Genomic DNA, 10,008 nt, shown 5'->3' with positions numbered 1-10,008 from the left:
CTGTGCTACGCCTGTGCTTACCTTGCTCCCGAAGACCTGGTCCCTCTCGGTAGGGTAACAAGGGAACGTGTTCAGTGCAGATCAGTGAGTAAGCACCCTTACTATCCTTGAATCCATTGTTGGAGCCACTGAGGCAATCCATCTCATTAAGGAACTTCCTTTTGTCTCTATCTAGTTTACCAAGCATGATATCCTTCTACAGAGAATGGTCTTTTCTGACAACATGACCAAAGTAGGTGAAATGAAGTCTGGCCATTCTTGCTTCTAAGGAGCGTTCTAGGTGCACTTCTTCAAGGTCAGATTTGGTCTTTCTTCCTTCAGTCATTGGTATTTTCAGTGATCTTCACCAACACCACAATTCAAACACATCAATTCTTCTTCAATCTTCCTTATTCATTGTCCACTTTTTCATGCATATTAGGCAATTGAAAATATCAGGGCTTGGGGTAGGCACATCAGAGTCTCCAAAGTGATATCTTTGCTCTTTAAAATTTACATAGGTCTTTGCAGCAGATTTTCCCAGTGGAATATAATATCTGATTTCTTGACTGCTTCTTCCATGGGTGTTGATTGTGAATCTGAGTAAAATTAAATCTCTGACAAGCTCAATCTTTTCTCCATTTTTCATGATATTGCTTTTTGGTCCAGTTGGGAGGGTTTTTGTTTTCTTTATGTTGAGGTGGAATTCATACCAAAAACTGTAGTCTTTGATCTTCTTCAGTAAGTGCTTCAATTCATCTTCACTTTCAGCAAGCAAGCTTGTGTCATCTGGATATCATGGGTTGTTAATGAATTTTCCTCCAGTCCTCACTCTGGGTTCTTCTTTCTATAGTCCAGTTTCTGTGATTATTTTCTCAGCATACAGATTTCTTGATTTTAAACAATGTAGTAAGTATCCGTTTGTTCTGTTTGACCGTCATCCTCCTGTTCCATATACAGGTTCCTCATGAGCACAATTAAGTGTTCTGAAATTCCCATTCTTTGCAATATCATCCATAATTTGTTATCATCTACACAGTTGAATTCATTTGCATAATCATAAAAACACAGATAAACATCTTTCCTGTATTCTCTGCTTTCCTCCAGGGTTCATCTGATATCAGCAATAGTATCCCTCATTCCATATCTTTTTTTTGAATCCAGCTTGAATTTCTAGAAATTCCTTGTCAATATACTCCTGAAACTGTTTTTAAGTTATCTTCAGCAAATATTACTTGCATATGATATTAATGATATTTTTTATACTTTTCAAGTTCTGTTAGATCATTTTTCTTTGGAATGGGCACAAATATGGATCTGTTTTGGTCATTTGACAAGGTAAATGTCTTGGAAATTTCTTGGCATGAACAAGTAAATGCCTCCAGCACTGCTTTCATTTGTTGATATATCTCAATGGGTATATCAACTATTCCTAGAGCCTTGTTTTTCACCACTTCCTTAGTGGAGCTTGGACTTCTTCCTTAAATACCATTGGTTCTTGATTATACACCACCTCTTGAAATGGTTGAATTTTGACCAATTATTTTTGATAGAATGACTCTGAATATTCTTTCCATATTGTTTTGATGCTTCTTGCCTCATTCAATATTTTAGCCCCAGAATCTTTCAATATTATAATTTGAGGATTGGCTTTTTCCCCTCAGTTCTTTCAGTTTGAGAAATGCAAAGCACTTTCTTCCCTCCTGATTTTCTAATTTCAGTTTTTTACATATGCCATTATAATATTTTACTTTGTCTTCTCAAGTTGCCCTTTGATATCTTCTTTTCAGCTGTTTTATTTCATCTTTTCTTCCATTCACTTTAGCTACTCTATGTTCAAGTTTCAGAGTCTCTTTTGACATCCATTTTGGTTTTTTCTTCCTTTCATATCTTTTAATGGCATATTGCTTTCTTCATATATGATGTTCTAGAGATCATCTCCCCAACTCATCTGGTTGTTAGTTATTGCTTTTGAATGCATCAAATCTATTCTTCAGATGTTCTGGAAATTCAGATGGGATATAATCAAAGTTGTATTTTGGATTTTGTGGATTTGTTTCAATTTTCTTCAGCCTTACTTGAACCTACACATAAGCAGTAAATTGTCTCTTCCACACTCAGCTACTGGCCTTGTTTTGACTAATGATATTGAGCTTCCCCATCACCTCTTTCTATACATATAGTCAGTTTGATACCTGTATATTTCATCTGGTGAGAGTCATGTGTATAGCTGCTGTTGATGTTGCTGAAAAAAACTATTTGCAGTGACTAAGTCCTTGGTCTTACAAAATTTTATCACACCATCTCCAGTGTAATTTCTATAAGCAAGGTCATGTTTTCCAACTACTGATGCTTCTTCTTTGTTTCCAACTTTGACATTCCAATCACCAATAGTTATCAATACATCTTTATTGTACATTTGGTCAATTTCAGACAGAAAAACTTGGTAAACATCTTCAATATTTTCATATTGGTTTCATCAAGCAGAAAGCCAGTCTTGATTGGTGCAGAAATTTCAGTAGTAGTAGTATTAACTGGTATTCCTTATAGGCCTATGTACATTATCCTATCACTGACAGCATTTCATTTCAGATTAGATTTTGAAATGTTCTTTTTGACAATGAATGTGACACTCTTCTTCCTCATTGTGTCCTTCCTGACATATTAGATAATATGATTGTCTGATTCAAAATAGCCAGTATCAGTCCATTGCAGCTCACTAATGTCTAATATATAGATCATTGTGTGTTCCATTTAATTTTTGCCCATTTCCAATTTTCTTCTATTCATATTTCATGCATTACATGTTCTAATTATTAATGAATGTTTGCAACTGACAGGACACAATTTTGTTGTGACTCATCAGCAAATGAAGATCTCAAATGCTTTATTTGATCTATGTCATTAAGGTAGACTACTTTGAGAAGGCAGCTCTTCTTTAGTCATATTTTGAGTGCCTTCCAAACTAAGAGACTCACCTTTTGGCACTCTATCAGACAATGTATCACTGTTCTACATAATATTTTCTAGTAATATATCAGAAGGTGTCTCACTGTTATTCATAAGATTTTCAGTAGGCAATTGTTTTTTAGAAGTGGATGCCCTTTCCTTCTTTCTAGTCTATCTTAATCTGGAAACTCCTTTGAAAACTGTCCACCATGGGTGACCATGGGTATTTGAAACCTTGGTGGCATAGTTTCTAGCTTAACAGCAACACACAAGTCACATAAGTATTACAAACTCACAGGCAAATGGTGGCCTTAGGCTAGTAGATGAGTACAAATAATGTGGGCTAACCAGGGATCTTGTAGACTGTATGAAAGTTTATTAAATATGCTGCCACCACTCTTTGCCAAAAACACTTTCCCCCAACACACTCAGGTTAAGGTTAGATATTGCTTGCTTTAGCCAATAATGGTGAGTGGAAGTTATGTATGTTACTAGACAGTAGAAGTTCATCATGACTGCTTTTTCTTCTCTAACATGAGGACTAGTAAACTTTCCAAAGAAGCAACTCTAGTCATTGGAGTCCCTGATTCAGGATAATACATGTAATATGACCAAGAACAAAACTTCATTTCTTTTTTTAGGCCACTAAAATTTTAGATTGTTGTCATGACAGCATAATTTGACCTATTCTAATATATATCTATATATCTATATATATCTATATATATATAGATATATATAGATATAGATATAGATAGATAGATAGATAGATAGATAGATGGATAGATAGATAGATATTATACAGAATATGTATAATGATACCAAACAGATATATGGAATTTTATAATATATTGGTATCTTAAATGGTGAAAGTAATTTGATCTTTTAATTTCCTTAGCTGCTATAAGGAAATTACCAAAGTGGATGACTTTAAAGAACTGGAACTTATTATTTCTAAGTTTTTGAGGCTAGAAATCAGAATTCAGGTTCTTGGCAAAGATAGGATCTCTCTCTCCTTGTCAGCTCTAAGGAAAGTTCCTTGTCTCTTTCAGCTTCTGTATCCTCAGGCATCCCTTGGCTTTTCCAAGAAGAAAAAGTAAATTATTATAATTAAGTGTGCAAAGACCTGGAGCTAGAAAACCAAAAGGGAAAAACATGCTTGATATTTCTCTGGATGAAAGGACTGAAGAAAAAATTGAAGCCTTGAGTTGCAATATTGAAAGATTCTATGGGAAAAATATTGAATGATGCAGGAAGCATCAAAAGAAGATGGAAGGAATACATAATCACTGTACAAAAAAAGTTGGCAGATGTTTGACTATTTCAGGAGGTGGCATATGATCAAGGACAAATGGTACTGAAAGAAGAAATCAAGGCTGCACTGAAGGAATTGGCAATAAATAAAGTTCCAGGAATTGACAGACTACCCATTGAAATGTTTCAACAAATGGATGTCTTTCTGGAGGCACTTACTTTTCTATGCCATGAAATTTTGGAAGACATCTAGGTAGCTAACTGTTTGGAAGAGATCCATATTTGTATCCATTCCAAAGAAAGGTGATCAAACAGGACGTGAAAATTATCGGACAATATTGTTAATATCAAACACAAGTAAAATTTTGCCGAAGATACTTCAAAAATGGTTGCAGCAATATACTGACAGAGAACTTCAAGAAATGCAAGCTAGATTCAGAAGAGGATGTGGAAGGAAGGATATCATTGTTGATGTCAGATGGATCTTGGTTGAGGACAATGAATATCAGAAAGAGTTTACTTGTGTTTTATTGATCATTCAAAAGCATTCAACTGTGTGGACAAAAAACAAATTATAGATAGCATTGATAAAAATGGGAGTTCCAGAACACTTAATTGTGCTCATGAGGAACGTGTACATGGACAGGGAGGCTATCATTTGAATAGAACAAAGAAATATTGCATGGTTTAAAATCAGGAAGGGTGTGTATCTGTTTTGTATCTTTTCACCATACTTATTCAATCTATATGCTGAGCAAATAATCTGAGAAGCTAGACTATAAGAAGTGTCATCAGGATTGAAGGAAAAATCTTGAACAACTTGTGATATGCAGATGAGGAGGTTTCAATCAACTATTTTGTCTTCTGGTGAGTATTCATTTTTAAGTATGTTCAATTGTATATTTATGCCATGATGAGGACCCTAAATTTGTCCCTATTTTTTGATAACTTTTTTGTTTTGTTTTGTTTTATGTTCAGGTCTTTGATACAACCTTTTTTGTTTTTGTTTTGTACATGGTGTGAGATGTGGGTCTTTTTTCATTTTTCTGAAAATAGATATCTAGTTTTGCCAGCATAATTTATTAAATTATGCTCTTCCTCATACAATGAGTTTTGGCCCTTTCTCAAAGATAAGCTTTCCATAGGAGTATGGGTCAACATAAGTATATGCTGCATTCTCAATTCTGTTCCATTGATGTATGTGTTTGTTGTTTTACCAGCACCAAGCTGTTTTAACTACCATAGCTGTGTTTTGAGATCAGAGAGTCTGAGGCTCCTTACTTCTTTAGTGGTAGTTTACTTATCTTGGATCTCTTTCTTTTACATAGAATATTGGTGATTAGTTTTCTATCTCTTTGGAATTCTGCTATGTTTGTAGAACACCTTGATAGTATTGACATTTTCATGATGTTAAGTCTTCCTATACATGAGTATGGTGTGTTTTCCATTTACATAAGTCTCTTTTGGTTTCTTTTAGTAGTTTTTGGTAGTTTCCTTTTTAAAGGTCTTAGATCTCTGGTTGTTATTGTTGTCGTTAGGTGCCATTGAGTTGTCTCCGACTCTTAGCGACCCCATGCACAGCAGAGTGAAACAATGCCCGATCCTGCAGTAACTCCATGATCCTTGCTATACTTGAGCCCATTGTCACATCCACCATTTCAATCCATCTTGTTGAAGGCCTTCCCCTCTTTCGTTGACCCTCCACCTTACCAAGCATGACATCCTTCTCCAGGGAATGGTCTCTTCTGACAACATGACCAAAGCAGGTGAGATGAAGTCTGGCCATTCTTGCTTCCAAGGAGCATCTTGGGTGCACTTCCTCCAGGACAGATCTGTTAGTTCTTTTAGCAGTCCATGGTACTTTCAGCATTCTTCACCAGCATCACAAGTCAAAAGCATCAACTCTTCTTTGGTCTTCCTTATTCATTGTCCAGTTCTCACATGCATACGAGGTGATTGAAAATATCATGGCTTGTGTCAGGATCTCTGGTTAGATTTATTTATTCCTGATTTCCTTTTAGAGTTCTCTTAGTGTAAAGAAATTCAACTGATTTGTGTAGGTTGATCTTGTATCTTACAACTTTATTAAAAGTTTAATTAATTAATTAATTAATTAATTTATTTTTTACTGAGTCTTTAGAATTTTCTACATATAAGATTATATCATCTGCAAATGGAGATAGTTTTTCACTCTAACATACAGTCACCAATTAAATATAAAACAACAATGTCACAATGTTTCATAGACAACAGACCATCAAAGTCCATACAAAGATGCAAGATAAAGCAGTAGAAACAAAGGACCAGGATATAGACCCAGAACACATCTCTGAGTAAGAAGCAGCATTAGATCTCCCTGATAAGGATGTGGTAGTGAAGGTTTTGTGTCAACTTGGCTGGACCTGATTGAGTGGCTGGGCAGCTGAATGGAGTATTCCCCATGATGAAACTGGTAATCAGCTCCATAGCGGAATCTACTGTGAGCAACTGAGTAGCTGCCTTAGGGAAGTGGTCAACTTCCTGTATATAAGGAGAAGGCACAGGAACTGTCTCAACTTTTTGGAACCATTGAACCTGCAAATCTTCATTCATTAGCATGCCATGCTCTGCTCATCTTGGGATTTCCAATGGACTGAATTAATGTCCTGCCATGAGGTTCGATAACATCAGGACTGTGCCTTTTTACTTGCAGACCTTGGATTTGTCAGCCCCAGCAGCCAGAAGCTGCCTGAGTGAAGAGATGTCTCTAGCTTCAGTGGGCCAGGAGCAAGAGGCAGAGCTGAAGCCCAGGGTCAAGGGGCTTTCTCTCAGCCCCTAGAGCCTGGTATTTTGAACTTGGACTTCTAGTCCCCAATACTGGAAGAAAATAAACTCCTGATTGTTAAAGTCATGTCATTTGTGGTACATTTCCATCAGAGTGGCATTAGGTAACTATAATAAAAGAATTCAAAAGAATTATATTTAGGTACTTTCAACAGATTGAGAGACAGATCAAGGAAAGCACTGACAAAATTAAGGAAAATACAGACAAAACCCTAGAAAATTTTTGAAAGACAATACAAGAACAAAATGACAAAATAAATGAAAAATTTGAAATGATACAAAATCTACAGCTAGAAATCCAGAATATTAATACTAAATTTTCATAAATAGATAACACTTAGAAAGGGCAAAGGAGTAAAATTGAATCAATGGAAAACAGAATCAGTGGATTGAAGACAAATACCTCAATACTTCTTTGGAAAGGGATCAATTGGAAAAAATATCAAAACAAAATGAAGAAAGCTTAAGATTCATGTGGTATACCATCAAAAGGAATTATCTACACATAATCAGAATTCCAGAATAGGAAGAGAGCAATAAAACCACAGAAAAAATATTTGAAGATTTGTTGGAAGGGAATTTTCCTGATATGATGAAAGATGAGAATATATCCATTCAAGCAGTCCAACGAACACCAAATAAGATAGACCCCAAAGGAAAATAACAAAAACATATCATTGAACACACTAAAACAAAAGACAAAGAAAGAATCCTGAAAGCAGCACAGGAAAAATGAAAAGTTACCTACAAAGGGCAACCAATAAGGTTAAGTATGCAGGCAAGAAGGAAAGGGGATAGTATATATAGAACCCCAAAACAGAAAAAAAAAAAATCCAACCAAGAATTATTTACACATTGAAATTGTCCCTCATATATGATAGTGGAATTAAGATGTTTCCAGATAAGCAAACATTAAGGGAATTTGTTAAAATCAGATCAACCTTGCAAGAGATGCTAAAGGTAGTCCATTGGATAGAGAACCTGCAGTAGTAAACAACAACTGCCCATTAACACACATGATGATATAACCCAGAAACCAACACAGTTATGGAAGTATCCAAAGTAAAATAAGCTTACAAGATTGTAAACAGGAAACCAAGGATATCAATTGGCAAATGAGGACAACAACAAACTAAAGAGAAAGAAAAAAAAATAGTATAGTTATAGAACTTCTAACTGGTGAGGAACTCAAGCGAACTGTAAGAGAGAATGGACTGTTCTAAACTTGGGGAGAATATTATAAATCACAGGGTAACCTCAAAGAAAAATAATAAAGCTCTGCATCACAATAAAAAGAGGACAAGCACAATATTTAGCAAATATTAAAACATCAGCAATGAAGAAAATGATAGCACGATTCATAAACAAAATTAGCTCAGCATAGAAAATTGTATGCAACAAGGAAATCAGCAATGCCACACACACACACACAAAAAAAACACTTAACAAAATGAAAGCAACAAATTCATACTTGTTGATAATTATACTGAATGTAAATGGGTTAAATACATTACTCTCTTGATAATCTCTTGATGGAGCGTGGAAGACTGGATAAGAAAATATCACCCATCAATGCTGTCTATAAGAGACACATCTGAGAGACAAAGGCAAAAATAGACTAAAATTAAAAGGTTAGAAAAATATATATATCAAGAAAATAGCACTTAAAAAGGAGCAGGAAGGGCAATGTTAATTTCTCATAAAATTGATTTTAAGACAAAAACCACCACAAAAGAAAAGGAAAGATATTAAAGAATGATTAAAGGAAAGAATGAACAAGAGGGCATAACCATAATAAATATCTATACACCCAATGGAAGAGACCCAAATTACAGAAATCAGACTTTAAAAGAGTTGAAAAGACAAATAGATGACTCCATAATCATGGTAGGAGACTTTAATACACCACTTTTAATGAAAGATAGAACTGGAAAGAATCTCAACAAAGATATAGAAAATCTAAACAACACAACCCACCAACTTGACATTATAGGCATCTACAGAGCACTTCACCCAATAGCAAGCAGCACATTATAAATTCTTTCCCAGTGAACATGGAACATTCTTCATGGTGACCATATGTTAGGCCATGAAGCAAGTCTTAATAAATTTAAAAGCATTGAAATATTGCAAAGCTTCTTCTCAGATCACAATGCTATCAAATTAGAAATCAACACCAGGAAGATCAATGGAAAAAGAGCAAACACATGGAAACTGAATACCACTGTCATTAAAAACAACTTGGTAATAGAAGAAATTAAAAAAAAAAAAAAGAAATTAAAACATTCCTTGAATCAAATGAGAATGAAAACATAACATATCAAAATCTTTGGGACAAAGATCATTGCACAAGCAATGATCAGAGGCCGATTACTAGCAATAAATGTACACATCAAAAAAGAAGAAAGAGCAAAAATCAACACCTTAACCCAACATCTCAAATACTTAGAAAAAGAACAGCAAAAAACCTACAGTCACCAGATGAAAAGAAATAATAAAGGTTCAGGCAGAAATCAATGAAACAGAAAATAGACAATAGAAAAAATCAACAGGACTAGAAGTTTTTTTTTTTTTTTTTTGACAAACTCCCTTAGTTTCTGCTTATCTTGAAATCTCCTAATTTTACCATCATATTTGAAGGACAATTTTGTCAGGAATATAATTCTTGGTTGAAAATTTTTTTCTTTCAGGGTTTTATATATACCATCCCATTGTCTTCTCGCTTGCATGGTCTCTGCTGAGAAATCAGAGCTTATTCTTACTGGCTGATTTTGTATGTAACTTTTTGTTTTTCCCATGCTGCTCTCAGGATTCTGTCTTTTTCCTTGGTGGTGGTGAGTTTGATGGTGATATATCTCAATGATTTTCTTTTGAGATCTATCCTGTTTGGGGTTCGTTGGACTTCCTCAATAGTTATGTTCTCCTCTTTCATCATATCAGGGAAGTTCTCCAGTAAATCTTGGATGATTTTCTCAGTGGTTTTATTTTTCTCTTCCTGTTCTG

The sequence above is a fragment of the Orycteropus afer genome, unplaced genomic scaffold (assembly GCF_000298275.1).
Source record: "Orycteropus afer afer isolate SDZICR_OR568_19922 unplaced genomic scaffold, OryAfe1.0 scaffold00418, whole genome shotgun sequence".
Classification (NCBI taxonomy): domain Eukaryota; kingdom Metazoa; phylum Chordata; class Mammalia; order Tubulidentata; family Orycteropodidae; genus Orycteropus; species Orycteropus afer.
This window is presented reverse-complemented; position numbering follows the sequence as displayed.